Consider the following 16,041-nt stretch of genomic DNA (forward strand, 5'->3'; position numbering starts at 1 on the left):
TGATCTAAAATATGAAAATGATAATAAATCATTGGAATGTATTTCAATAAACAAATGTTTCTCATAGCACATATGATTTATATGTAAATTGCTCCTTAGCACAAAATAAAATAAAATAAAATAAAATAAATAAAAAATGCCCAATTGGACATTATTCAGACTTTTTTTGGATGAACACCCACTACTTTACTCCCTGACTCCAGGCCACCCCCTCTTCCTGACCAAGAACATCATGAATTTAGATGGAGACAACAGAAAGTTAGGCTGTTCAAGTTAGTAAGTAGGCAACCAAACTATTATTTATAGCCAAATAATAATACAAACTCTGCATAGGCCAATGGCTTTTAATTTAAACCTTTCTTTGAAAAGGTTATTTTTTTTAGAGAGCTATTATAGAGAGATTTGCACAACAAATAATGCTGAAACAGGCATAGATTAAAAGGTAGATTTTGGGATTTTAAGAATTAATATTAAACTATTCAAATGAAGAGCGAAAATCTATATTTTTTCCCAGCCCTAGATTTGATTATGACTAATAAATGGCCCCCAAGTAGCCTAATGAACTCCTCTCTAATGGTTTGCTCTCAAGTCCCCTGACATCCTTTGAACACCACCTGGGGGAGAAACCCTATTCTAGACAGTTCACACTGCTATCTAATTTGACATTCTTATAGTGTTTTATATATAAAACAATTCTGAAAGTTTAAACATTGGAAAGGTTTGGTCCCTGGTGCAGTGGTCTCCAGTGCAGTTAACAAGATTTTTTTAAAAGTTGTTAGGTACTCTAAATTTAACAAACCAAAAAGCCTAAAAGGAAACCATGGACAAAATGTACTGTACCACTATATAAAATGAGCATATCGCAGGCTGTCAATGCCAAGGTTCAACATATTTTACAGGATTAAGGAACAAACTTTCACTTCTTCTCAGTTGTGCAACAGTTTTGGTATGCATCCATAGCTGCAAGGAGACAGCCAGCACAATGCTTGTCACCCAATAAAACCTCCACTGGGACCTGACAGCCTTCCAGATGAGGTTGGAGCTCTCCCAAATGAATCCATCAAGAAAGATGTCTGGCACTCACACAGCCCATTTTTACTCTCTCACTCTGTGAACAGACCCATCCCAACGTTCTTCTGAAATTTCTGGCAGTGTTTTAGTCCCTTGGGCTTTGCTAAACTTTCTCCATCACACACACACGCAAACAGAAAACTGAATGCACGTCAGGAGACAAAGATAACGGGGGTTATGACTAAAGAAAAAGTGTTGGGTGAAAAGATGCAGAGAACAAGACAGTCTAAAGCACTATGTAAAACAAAAACAACACTTTAAAAACAAAATACTGTCTGTTGAATCTACGCCCCTGAATAAATTTAACAAACATAATAAATAATGGTCTCTATGAACTGTTAAATTTGTTCAGTTGTAGCCGTGGCGTTGGTAAATGGTCTTATAGTCAATGTTTGATCCTAAAGAAACAGCTAGAGTCTGGAAAAGAAGGCTATAAAATAAAAAGGATAACTTTCTTTACTGAGGTCTACACTGAGGCTATCTGTGACTGCAACAAAGGTCTGTTATTTCATGTCATGAGACATGTTAGGACAATTGAAGAAAGGTTGAGGCAAGAAGATTTTGCAAATATAAATGTTGTATGAACAGAAAAGTGGTGTTACCTTTTGTGCAACTTTACACGTAGGCATATCACACTTATAATCTTGCTGTTGTAATAGTAATCAGCATGGCTGTGATTCAGCTGTAGACACTAGAACCTCTTTAATATACTGTAGTTCTATAAACAAGAAGACAATATTGAGTAATTTACATTTTAGACATAATATGGCCAGTTAATTTGTTTACTTTTACTCCACGCAAGATGTGTTCTTGCATGGAAAAACAGTTAGACAAAAAATAATTATATATAAATTATATATATATATATAAATGAGCTCAGACAAATGCAATAATATGTCATGTGTGAACAGCCCTTGACAGCCTATTCTGAAAGTGGAGTGAAACGTTCCAGTGCTGCAGTAAGAAATATCAGTACACTTTAACAATGCTAAGCCAATCAAATGAGAGGACTAAAACTAACTCTGTAATCATTAGTTATGCTTTATTTCAAGTAGTGTCATTTATAGTATTAATCATCTTTCATTTATAGGCTTAATCCACATTTGTGCAACTTTCTTCAACATATCCCTTATCCAAATTCTATAATTTACTACATCATTTATTACACCACATCTGGATACTGTCACACATAGATGTCTTAAACATCAACCGAAAGAGTGTCTAGGTGATGAAAGGAAACTGCTTTACTGTATAATGTAGATTTGCCATTGCATTAAATCACTTAACTCTACTCCAAATGTGTTTATAATTCCTGTATTTGCTTGTGGACCATAATAACGTACATATATGAAAAATGGTTGATTTACAATATGAACTGTGACTGTCCCAGGCCAGACATTCTCATAATGGTGCCTTTTCCCATCTCAATGGGTCTAAGTTAAAGTACTCAGAAACTCTACAAAATATAAAATAATGTCATTGCAATGGCTGGGGTTTGAGTAATATACAGTACAGCCCCTTTTTACAAGTGGTCAGTAATATACATGGCCAGTGTAAGTGGTTAAAAATTGAATTTGTGAAGCATGACTACTGAAGATTAAACTTTTTAATCTGATCTGGTGATTATGTAAAGTATTTGAATAATCAAATTAGTTACAACAGCTTTACTAGAGATATTTTGTGAATGTGAGAGAGTTTTTGATTAGTTCTGTTAATTTCCTTTCATATGTAATTTTGTATGTTTCATAAAGATTTTCTACGTAAAATGCACGAATAAAGTAAATATCTGTACTGAAGCCTGAAGTGCTGTGACATCACAAGTGTTTATGAAGATGGTTTGGCTATTAGTAGGAAACTTTTATAGAGGAATGTTTTTAAATTAAGTGTTTCCATGGGTGTACTGACATTGTCAGTGTATTGTTTCAAACATCTTTACAGTTATAGGAACAGTTCAGCCAAAAAAATTTATTCTGTCATTATTCACTCATGTTGTTCCAAACCTGTGTGACTCCATGAAAAAAAAAAAAAAATATATTGAAGAATCTTCACACTGGTGACCTCAGTTTTATAGCTCAAGAAATGAATAACAACAACAACAACAACAAAACAACATAAAAGTCGTCCACACGACCTGTGTGCTATGTAAAAAGTCCTCTGAAGCCATACAATAGCTTCCTGTGAAGAACAGACCAAAATTTAAGTTGTATTCATTAGTGGCGTGTCCAGACTTTTTTGACTAGGGTGCCCCATATAGGGCACAGACTCATTCAAGGGTGGCATGAAGCATAACTCAACATCCCTATTATTAATAATAATATGTACATTTTCAGGAATTTTTAATAATCAAATGTTACTTAGCTAAATAATTGATTAACTGTTATTAAATGTTAATACTGCAAAATACAGAAGACTCCAAATAGCATTTATTTTTTACATTTTGTATTTTTTCAGTATCATTTTTAATGTATGTGTCTCTTGAAACTGCATAAATGTTATGGACACTGCAAATATGAACACGGTAGTTCTGTGACATAATACTATCAAGTGGCTATTGTCTTATTTTGAGACAATAAAGATATTGAAGATATTTCTTAATTTTATCATATGCCTACACATAAGGAATGTGCATGGATTTCAGTTTTGTTTAGGCTACTCAATTTAGCCATATATTGGGACTGCCAAAAGTACTTTGATTAATTAAACATTGCTTCAAAAACAACTTATTTAATTTAATATTAAAACTGTTTTCCTGCTCTCCAAAAAATATTAAATTTTGCATCTTTTCTTACGACACGTACTATGAATTAAGACTGAATGCGTTACATTATAAAAGGAAATATAAATAGGCTACATGAAGGCTACATTCTGCTAATTAATAAAACTGATAGGTGTATTCATTTAATTTTAACTCCAACACATGATTATGATAAAGAACTTGCCAAAGTTTACAAGGTTTGTGGAAGGGGGCCATGAAATGCTCTTTTTTTTAAATAGTTTTATCTTCCCTGAGGTCCACTGATAATGTTAGTAAAGTTTTTTTTTGTTTGTTTGTTTTTTTTCTGCATTAAAACAGTCATAATTTTGTAATATGTGATCATTTTGAATCTTGTCTCTGGCCCTCTGTCTGAAACGCTCGGTTTTGGCATAAGTGCCTCCTTAAAACTTCTACGTAAATGCCCACTGTTTTGTTTGGCTAACATCGTGCAGCCCCTCAAATAGAGCCATTTTTGAAACTCAATAGGAAGAAAATAAATAAGCACCAAAACATTATAAAACTAAATGTAAGGGTTTACACATAATGCACATCCAACACATTGCATCTGAATATAAAAACTGTTCATCTCAAGCCCAACTGTTAACACTCACACCCTGTCTACACCGGACACGAGAGTCGCATTTTGTCAAAAGCAATAGAACCCATTATAATCAATGATACTGTACACCATGAAAGTGTCCGTTGCGGCGCTTCGCATTGCGCCAACAGTAAACAGATGTCCCGTTCCATTTTGCGCTGCACATGCTGGCGCTAATACTGCCAACAACACAAATAAACGGTTTAGAAAGTTCATGTCGACGCGCCCGGTGAAGACAGCCTCAAGCCGTTGCATCGCGTCGCATCAATGGATGCGCCCGGTGTAAACAGGTTTTCAGCAAGTCAGTCATGATAACATATGAAATATTCATGAATGAAACTGTTTACTCACGTTTTTTGCGAATGCCTCCAAGTGTTTTTAACTACCCCATCCTTCAATAACAGTTACTTTGCAAAGCTTGAATCATACCAACAACTAAAAATAGCGCAGATGGGTGAAAGAAAGCACCCATGACGTGTTTGTGCTCAAAACAGCAGGGCAGCAGCTAAATGACAGAGTGCTTCTCCTCTTAAGAGTTGTAACTTGACATTGCATCTTTTAAAAGCAGCCTGAGATATGTATCAAGCGGTCAAAGACGTCAAAAACATTTAAATCCAGACAGTCACATGAAGGTGTCCTCTGTAAGTCCACTTAGGATGAATCTCCCATGACAGGCCCATCTCTCTCCTCTTCACCTGTGTGACTGACTGAGCACCAGTGGGTGGGGTCAAGGGTGCAATGACGGAAAAATAGGCATTGCATATGCAGATGTATTTGGTCCATTTGATGTCACAAGTTCCATGAATTCCAAACTAGCTGTTTTTGCAGCTTGGTTTAAATAAATGCTCTTTTTCTATTAAGGAGGAAAATGCCAACCAATCGCACTTCCGCTAGCCAACCCGAAAATTCTGCCCACCTTGCAAAATATAGTGAACTCACTGAGAATATTGTGGATAAGTCCTTTTTTTTTTTTTTTACTATAAATCTCCACTTTCACTTTCACATTTTTCTACTTTTGTTTTTGGCAATTCACTTTCTTTGTGCATATCGCCACCTACTGGGCAGGGAGGAGAATAGGAGAATAGCTATATAAATTCTCCCTTACTGTTACCACGTATGCTAATATTATTAAATGAACTGGATTCTTTATTATTAAGAAATTATTATAGTGGAATTTAAAGTGAATTTTACAAAACAATATGATATGACCTACAGTAGATGAATGAACAACTTTTGAACATTTTAATAATTATCAAATTGTTTGCTTTGTATTAAAAATGTACATTGTAGCATGCTCTCTTGAATCCATACAACCCATTCCTTTAGATACACAACAAATGAAAATGCAGAGACAGTGATTCAGGTTTCACAGTTAAATAAACACTTTTTTTAATGCACAGTAATATTTTCTGCACAGAACATTTTTCTAAATGCACAGCAGTCATTACTATGCACAGAATATTTTCCCCTAAATTAACCGAATAATGCCAGCAGTTCAGTTCCACCACCCCTTTCTCGCTAGTGGCTCAGGCATGGGTTCGCCACTAATATCCAGGTCGCTGTGTGGTGCAAGCCTCTTACATGTGTCCCTGGTGTTTAAGCACAGGCTTGCACAAAAATGTGGACTTGTCTGAGAAGCCCAATACAAGGGTGGAGGCAGTGTGGATGCAGTCTGTGAAGCCCAATACAAGGGTGGACGGCAGTTTCCCACCGTCAGAGCTCCTCTGGTTGCCAGAAGTCGGAATAGGGAAAGGGCAGACGTCTGGAAGCACAGCAGCATTTTTAATGTAGTGCTTCTCCAAACACCTACCTAACCTTTTCCTGCTTGAGGCTCTTTAGCAGTGTGGCCTCTCTTTCTTTCCTCTCTGCAGTCTAGACCATGAGAATATAGAGAAAGATCACAGCAATGGTGAGCCACTTTAAGGGAAGAGAATGCTATATGCCGGCTCCCATCCTACCTCTGCCTTGAAAGAGGAGTCTCTTAACTCAGGGAAAAACATGGCTGACCTCACCCTGGGTTGTGCTGACCTGTCAGATATGTTGTAATCTGAGTTTTTAGGGAGCACTTGCCAGTGGCCTGATCCTGGAGCCATACACCACAGAACAAGTTTTGGTATGCAAATATACTTGGCTGCATCCACCTTTGTAGAAGGCTTCTCAGATACTGTTTTTTTCTGAGGCTGCACTGAGAGGTTGCAGTGGCTGATATGTCCTGGAAAACAAAGTCTGTAAAATTTTGGGTATGCCTCACTTTTTCCACTTTTTTGTCACTCTAAATGTAATAGTTTGTATAGTTTAGAACATACTGTAGTTTATATAGTTTTGCTCTTCTCCTCTCTGCAGTCTAGACCATGAGAATACACAGAAAGATAACAGCAATGGTGAGATACTTTAGGGGGGTTAGGATACTAATTAGTGCACTAACCGGACCAAACGAGGATGTGCTAGTGCATGCCAGGGCCAGTTGCGTTCCCACTGTCACTTCTGGGGATTCATCGTGCCTCCTCTGGGCTTTCTCGAGGCCAATGGCCTATGGCCTTTAGTCCGCTGATTACCCTTGGGCCAAACAAGGCCAACTGGGGACTGAGGTGGGGTCAAAGTCAAAGGCAGAGTTTCGCCGAACTTGCCATGTTGTGTATCCAGAACACACTGTACAGGTAAAAAAAAAAAAAAAAAAAATGCATGTACAATACAAATCCGTTAAAATGCACAATGGACAAATTGGTGCCCAAGAAAGAACTTTCCATGGTTCGAGATCATGGATGGTGTGCTGGGACAACGTCCCACTGTTAGAGGAGAGACCACTCGGGACACCATGGCAGTTCCAGTTAGTGAGCTGTTAACGCTAACTTATCTTGCTAGCTAGCTAATGTTTACAAATGATATAAACTTGATTTTCTAGATAACTAGATAACATGATTCAGTTTCCCTCTTGCTTGTTAAATGGGCAGGGTGTGTGATGTTGGTACTAGGGGTGTAACGGTTCGAATTTCTCATGGTTCGGTTTGTATAACGGTTTTAGTGTCACGGTTTTTGCACGGTTCAGGATTTGTTATGTTCAGAAAAAAAATATTACTTCCAAATCCAAAGAATAATCTATTTGGTAAACACTTAAACAAGTTTGCCCTTGAATAACAATCATTGTTTTACAACCATAGTTAAACCTTGGCATTTGTAGTAAAATCATTATAACCACAATACTATCATGGTTACAATATATAGTAAAACCATGGTGACAGCAGTCATGGTTACTACAATATTACTCTAGTAAAACCATAGTTAATTTTCATCAGGGTCCTTAACTAAAAAAATGTTTCCTCTAATTACTAAATCAACATTTTAACTTAATACTTGCACTATTATGCTACATGCACCAACATAAATTGCACTTCAAACTCATCTCAACATAAAGTATATTCAATATTCGGAAGCTGTACATCATTATAAAAGGAATAACCTTGCTATTAAAATGCATACGAGAAGGGATGTTGTGATAATGCTGCTCGAGTATTTTAATAATTCATGGAAATCCCACATGAACACCCCAAGCGCTTTAGTTATTGTTTCATGTCTGTCCGAATTAGCACTGGAAGGGAATGTGTGCATTTCATCTGCGGCTCTTTTCCTGGGTGATGTCAGTGTAAATGATTTATCATGTATCAATGTATTACTATAACGGCATCTTAATGCCATTAATCAAAGCGCATTATTGACGCTCGCGATAGATTACAGCCACGCGAGGAAACAGGAAGAACTTGCGTGCGCTTTTTAAATAAACCCTCATGCGCATTATTGACATATAATACCAGTATACAGCACTTGTGTCGAGCAATGTCTACAAATGATTCCTGTTCTGTAAACGTCTTTTGACCATCGCTGTTGTAATTGAATGCAAAGAGAAACTGTTCCCAGAAAGGAGCAGGGGACTTCTCTATCAGTGGCTCGTTTTCTCCATTACACACAACACGTGCAGAACAGTGATGTCATCAAGTTGACCCACGTGAAACACAGGCGGAGAATATCCATCTACAGATCCATTCAGGTGCATAAGCAGAGGTTGTTTTCTTGACCAAACCTTGTGCTCCAGATGCGTCATTAAACTTGAGGTGAACTGTCCATGGTGCCAATGCTTCCCGAACCTTGGGTGGCAAACCGTAAGGTTCGTTTTTCTTTACCGAGAACCGTTACACCACTAGTTGGTATCAGGGTGGCGTGTAAAGGGCAGGTTTTAGGATGACACTGCGTTGGTGTGAACGCAGATTGATTTTGGTCTCGTGGCTCGAGTTCAGAGGCTATTGGCCCTGGCTGGCCAGTTGATAGCCCTGGCTTGCACTGGCCCGGCTGAGTGGCTGAGCAACTGCCAATGGCCTGATCCTGGAGCCACATGCCTCAGAACAAGTTTTGGTATGGGGATGCAGCTATATGTGTGGTTCAACCTGGCTGAATCCACCCTTGTATTGGGCTTCTCAGATACCCAGTTTTTACTAAGGATGTACTGAGAGGTTGAGGTATCTAACATGTCCTTGAAAAAAGTACAGTAAAAGTCAATAAAGTTTTGGGTCTACCTGACTTTTTACTGTAAATTTAATGGTTTATGTAGTTTATGTAGCAATATAGTAGAGGTAGACCGATATATTGTTTTTTCTGATTAATCGGTGCCGATAGTTGCTTTTTGGAATTATCGTTATCAGCAAAATCTCTACGGATAGTTTATTCCTCAAACCTCATCTTGTAAAATATACTGTATATACAAAACTCTTCATTTGGAGAATATATAGGCTATAAAAAGCTTCATTTGGTAATTACTAATTACTAATTGTAACGGAGCCAAATCCGTTTTTGGGCTTGTTTATAGTTAAAAGTCCAGCGTTATGCACCAAATCTTAATTTTTCTGATTATTATTGGGACTTTGGTTGAACAAAAAACTGCTTTTGGGATTTTATTCATTCTGGACTCTTGTAGCCTCAATGTCTGTGCCTGTGATTATAAGGAAAGACTAAGAAATGTTTCATCATTCTATAAATTGATTTCTTTTAAAAACTATCGGCCGATCAATCGGTTATCTGCCTTTTCCACCACCTTGGTTTTTGTTTTGGCAAGATCCACTAACGGTCGACCTCTAAAATATAGTTTCTTTATGTAGTTTTTTAATAACTTATCAATTTTAGGGCTGCCAAAGTTAACGTGATAACATGGAATTAATTAAACTTGTTAAACACAATTTCAATAAGTTAAGGCATTCACCTAATTTGACATTATAACTTTTCCATTCTTTTCATTGCTGTTTCTTGTTGGAATAAGAGCACACAGGCTCTCGATTATTGCTAAATAATGGAGAAAGACCTATTAGCTCATTTATTTATAAACCAAATCCAAATGGGACTTACAAAAGTCATAATTTTCTGATTTTTATGGCAGATTTTAATGATTATCAAAGCTCAACAAGGCAAAACTGGATCTTTCTTTATGAATACAGGATCAAATTGTATTAAAACTGAATGAGCTACATTCCAAAAAAAGAAAAAATTATATACACCGATGAGCCCACATGTACTCACATGTGAAGCGAATAACGTTGATCATTTCCTAACACGGCCACATGTCAAGGTCTGGGTAGATTAGATAGTAAGCGAACAATTAGTTCTCGCACTCAACGTGGTTGAATGCAAGAGAAATGGGCAGGAGTAAAAACCTGAGCGACTTTAACAAGGGCCAAATTGTTATGGCCAGATGACTGGGTCAGAGCATCTCTGAAATGGCAAGGCCCCCAGTCATCAGTGGCGAGTACCTACCAACAGTGGTCCGAGGAGGGACAAACCACAAACTGGCAACAGGGTGTTGGGCACCCAAGGCTCATCGATGCGCGAGGGCAACAAAGGATATCTCATCTGATCCAAACCGACAGAAGGTCTACTGTGGCACAAGTCACAGAAAATTTTAATGATGGTTACGGAAGGAATGTGTCACAACACACAGTGTATCACACACTGCTGCGTAGCCACAGACCAGTCAGAGTGCCCATGATGACCCCTGTCCACTGTTGAAAGCACATACAATGTTAACGGACCTTGGACCTTGGAGCAGTGGAAGAAGGTCGCCTGATCCGATGAGTCCCGTTTTCTTTTACATTACATAGATGGCTGAGTACGTGTGCGCTGTTTACCTGGGGAAATGATGGCACCTGGCTGTACTGTGGGAAGACGACTAACTGGTGGAGGGAATGTGATGCTCTGGGCAATGTTCTGCTGAGAAACCCTGGGTCTGGCCATTCACGTGGACATCAGTTTAACATGTGCCATTGTTGCAGACCAGGTACACCCCTTCATGGAAATGGTATTCCCTGATGGCAGTGGCCTCTTTAAGTAGGAAAATGTGCCCTGCCACACTGCACACATTGTTCGGGAATGTTTTGAGGAACATGATGAAGAAGGTGTTGCCCTGGCCTCCAAATTCCCCAGATTTCAATCCGATTGAGCATCTGTGGGATGTGCTGGTCCAACAAGTCCGATCCACAGCTCCACCTCACAGCTTACAGGACTTGAAGGATCTGCTGCTAATGTCTTGGTGCCAGATCCCACAAGACACCTTCAGGAGTCTTGTAGAGTCCATGCCTCGGCAGGTCGGTGCCGAGGTTTTGGTGGCACGTGGACGACTAACAGCATATTAGGCAGGTAGTCATAATGTTTTGGCTCATCAGTGTAATTACCCTATGGCAGTGGTTCCTAACCCTGTTCCTGGAGGCCCCCCAACACTACACTTTTTGGATATCTCCCTAATCAAACACACCTGATTCAACTCATCAGCTTGTTAGTGGAGACTCCATTGGTTGTGTCAGAAAAGGGAGATATACAAAATGTGCAGTGTTGAGGAGCCTTCAGGATCATGGTTGGGAACCACTGCCCTATGGGGTTTGTTGACAAATTTCAGCAAAAATGATTAATTCAATTGTTACATACTACTAGCAAATGAACCATGTCTATGGTAAATATCATGAAGAAAAGTAGAAGGAAGTGTTTGAAATGTTTGAGAGAGCAATGTCCTGTCTTATCTGGCCAGTCTCACTCAAAATAGCAGATTGATTTTTGTTTGAACATGGTCACCTTGTGTAACATTCTATTCACCTTATGCGCCAGAGAAACAAGCGCACAGCCGTCTTAAGAATTTTGTCTTTGATCTTAAGGTCTAGCGTATTCTATATAGATTTCTGTGGGTGTTGATGTCAATGTGTAATTAGCTATTGAAGTGGATTTACAGGTTATAGAGTTGTCAAAAGTTATCATGAGCATTTTAAAGTGTTCAGGGGATGTAATAACAACTGGATGCAGAGCGGGGAGATTTTAAAACAAGAATACTTCATTCATAAATAAAGATTTATGAACTCCATTTATGAACTTGTGAGACAACACAAAGTCAATAATAATATCTCTGTAAGACACCTCTGACCATCTTCTCGTGTAATTCACTCATCGTGCTATAGTTCAGGTGAGCAGATTTTTTGAGTGTTAAACCCGAAAGGGTTTATACATACACACACACACACACACACACACACATATAAAAGTGTACGTTTTATTTTATATTGTGTTTAGAACTATTTCACATTTAAGCCTCTTAAAAATGTGGGGTGACAAATTAATTTTAAAAAATAAATGTAATTTCCTTATGTAATGAACTTGCATGTAAAATAATATGAGCTGTCCTGTTTGAAATTTCATGTCAACTACACATTTTAAACCAAATTAATAACGAGTTGAAACCTAAAAATTAAGCACAATTACATGTAAAAATTAAATGCTTGTATCATGAAAAAGTGTATTGTGTCATAGCTGTCTAAATGTGATCTGCCAGGTCCAATTTAGCTCTGCTGGTGTCAGAAAAGCAAACATTTACAGTGATAGAAAAAACACCTCAGGAGCATTTTCACGTAGTAAAGAAGTGGTGTAAACTCACACCATCAACTCTTGGTGAAAAAAAAATGTTCTGTGCTCCCACACGTTATCCATTTTGATTGACTCTTATCAGTAGCTTCAAGGCAAACAGGAAGTTAGATGACAAAATTCGGAAGAGCGGAGCGCTGAAAAGGGTCGGGGCTGAATAAGATGGATAGAATGTTCATGAATTGTTCCACTCTGACTTCATAGAATTTTGACAAATGCCAATTGACCATGTTGAATCGAGGAAACAGACACCAACGAATGCCAAAAAACAGCAACAGGGTGAAACACACTGATCCGACAAGACCCAACAACTATTGATGTTGGTGTTTGTTTGCGTTTGTCGGGGCAGTGTTAATTGGCCTTAAAACAAAGTGACCACAACTATATTTGTTGTATTTCATTCTTCAAGCATGCTCACTAAAAACAAACCATGCAGTACAAAGTTAGCTCTTCCCCTTTGCCCATTACACAAGAATAGTGGTGACTTTTATGGCAATAGAAATAATTTCTTTCTCATGCTGTTTTTTATTTTTTTGTTTTTTTTTTGCAGTGGAAAATGTTAAAAAGCCTTTTTGTAGCCAAGACTTTAAGGTATGTGCCTATACTGCAATTCACTTTCAAAAATAAACATACATACATATTAGCCCTGGTCTAGGAGAAGTTTCAGTGGAATAAAACAATGATTGGACACAGTATGTGGTTCTGGAGTGCAATAGCAGGCAAGAAACATTGATATACTGTGGGCATGCTGGTAAAAGTCTGACATCAGACTAGTAAAGTGCAATGGTGAAGGATTTTCAGTGTCCAAAGCTCTTACATTTGAGGGCAGTGCTGTTCCCATTCCAGGCAGTGTTGCAGCCATTTAGGATGATCTTTACTATGCAGGTGTACAATCTGGGGGCTCAAAACTTGGCTTTCAGGATTGGCTAATTGTTTTATTGTTGTGTTTCCAGCTTCTTTTTTTCAAAGGTCAACAGTGACTGCCTAGTCTTTATATGGGTGGTTGACATTTAAGCATGAAATACTGTATATGCACAATATCTTAGAAAACAAGACATGACAATCAGTTATTATCAGGCAACTCTGAAAAGCTTATGTTATGTATACACTTTTTGTTTTTTAGAATATTTTATTTTTAGAATAAACCCTGAAACTATCATATTGTTTGACATATCATTTATTCTATAAGTTTATGAAAAGAACATACATTTTGTAAAAATATTTGAAGATCTGAAGATATAACACAAAGAATAATATAACACAAATACAATGTGTTCTCACATTTGTGAAAGCAACATTCATTTAGTTTATTTAGAATAACTCATTATTCAGTATTTTCATAATTCATCTCCACACTACCATCATGAATCTTCTTTTCTGAATTCTCTTTTCTTTAACAAAGTATTAAACTTATTGATACTGCTTTACAAGATCTTACAGTCGAGTTTAGGGTTAGGTTTGGGACAGGGTGATGTGTCACACCATAAGAGACTAAATTGAACCTGAGCTTGTAGGTCTGAGAAAAAGTGCCATTTTATGAGAAAGCACCATGGCAAAACTCACCTCTTGACTTTTTGAGGTCAGAAGCTGTTACATGGAATTTCTGGTTTGGAAAAACCCACAGAAGTGTAAATTAATAGTAATTTTATAAGCATGTGTGCAGTAAGCTGTACAGTATATACTAATACTGTGTGTTAAAGGAATATTCCGGGTTCAATACAAGTTAAGCTCAATCGACGGCATTTGTGGCATAATGTTGATTACAACAAAAAATTATTTCGACTTGCCCCTAATTTCTTTTTCTTTTTTAAAGCAAAAATCGAGGTTACAGAGGCACTTACAATGGAAGTGAATGGGGCCAATTTTTGTAGGGTTTAAAGGCAGAAATATAAAGCTTATCATTTTATAAATCACTTGCATTAATTCTTCTGTTAAACCTCATATATTATTTGAGTTGTAAAGTTCTTTAAATCGTAAATTTTCCTGTCATTTTAGAGTTTGTTGACATTACATCGTCATGGCAACGAAGTTGTAAAACTGGCTATAACTTTACACAGAAAAGGTTAGTAAATTATTTTATCACACTAAAAATCATGTTAACAGACATATTGCTTACGTCTTGTGGCTATAATTTTGACATTTTAAATGATTACTGATTTGTCCCATTCACTTCCATTATAAGTGCCACACTGAAATTTATTTATTTATTTATTTATTTTTTTTGTAATCTAAGAAAATATTTTTTGCGGTAATCAGTATTATGCCACAAATGCTGTCGATTGAGTTTAACTTGTATTGAACCCAAAATATTCCTTTAATATACTGTTAAATAATCTCATTATATTTATCGTATATATAATCTCATTATGTTATATAATCTCTTTTATATTCTGGCAGTCCACTTTGCAAAATCGTAAAAAAAAGGTTCTGAAGGTACATGGGCCACACTACCCAACACTCCTTTGTGTAACTGATGCAGAATTGTTATAGTGGTAATACTAGTATTATCTATTTAATGTGGATTCAAAAAGTCCTCATTAAAGGTCTTCAATTTTGATATTTTTTTTCTCTATATATTATAATTAAAACACTTTTTTTAAAATAAATAATTTCATCTTTAAGAATAAAAAGTATTTTTGCTGTCTAGCTAAATGAAAAAATGAAAAAATTAAAAAATCATAATCAGTTTATTAACCAAAGTGACTAGAACTACTTTCAAAGTACTTTGTAAAGATAAAACAGACAGGTGTAAAAAAAAATATATAACATAAAGTGAATACCAGAAGGTGAGAGAAATAAACTGAAGAAGTGCTGCCATTGTGTTAGTCAGTTGTGTCAGGCTCACAACATATGTCCTTGAACAAAACACATGCTCTAGAATGTCAATGTATGTTTTATTTTATATATAGACACTGTAAGAACCTGAGCAAAAGGTTCATCAGAGATTTATTTAATGTGAATCTTCAATACAAATGCATACACATCAATTTCAGCTAAATCACATATAATTACTATTGCAATAAACATCACAATACAAAAACCCCTCCAAAAACAAACAAACAAAAAAAAAAAAAAAAAAAAACAGATGCTGGTCTTCAAGCAGGGAAGAGGGACATCCACCCTCCACAGGCACGCACACACTCATGCACACACACACACACACACACACACACACACACACCCAACACCACACCCACACAAGAATAGATAAAAATTGAAATTCACATGACTATACAACACTAATATAATGTGCTTGTGGAAGCTTGCATTCAATGAGTGTGGTAATGTGTTTGTGAGAGGAGAGTGGTTTGGTCTATTTATTTACTAAAAGCACAAATGCCTATACAAACAAGCCAGCATTTATCAGTATAAATATTCTTCATCCAAAATCAGTGCAGCACCATCTTCTTCATCCTTTTTTCAGGCTTTATCTGTATTTTAATACTTGGTCAAAATGACATATGGACTTCCTGACAAAAAGCCCGTATTTGCAGTATTCAAAGAATGATTTTTTGTTTCTTGGTTTTTTTGGTTAATGTTTTATTTTTGTTACCTAGTACCTCAAAGGTCCAGCTGTGAAGTATAGGTCAATGATTTATTTATTATTCTTAATAATTTTAGAGATATAAAATGGAGTAAAACATTCTTTGACAAGTGGTTCCATTTTCTTTTGTGGCAT

Source organism: Myxocyprinus asiaticus, chromosome 18, assembly GCF_019703515.2.
Source record: "Myxocyprinus asiaticus isolate MX2 ecotype Aquarium Trade chromosome 18, UBuf_Myxa_2, whole genome shotgun sequence".
Lineage (NCBI taxonomy): Eukaryota > Metazoa > Chordata > Actinopteri > Cypriniformes > Catostomidae > Myxocyprinus > Myxocyprinus asiaticus.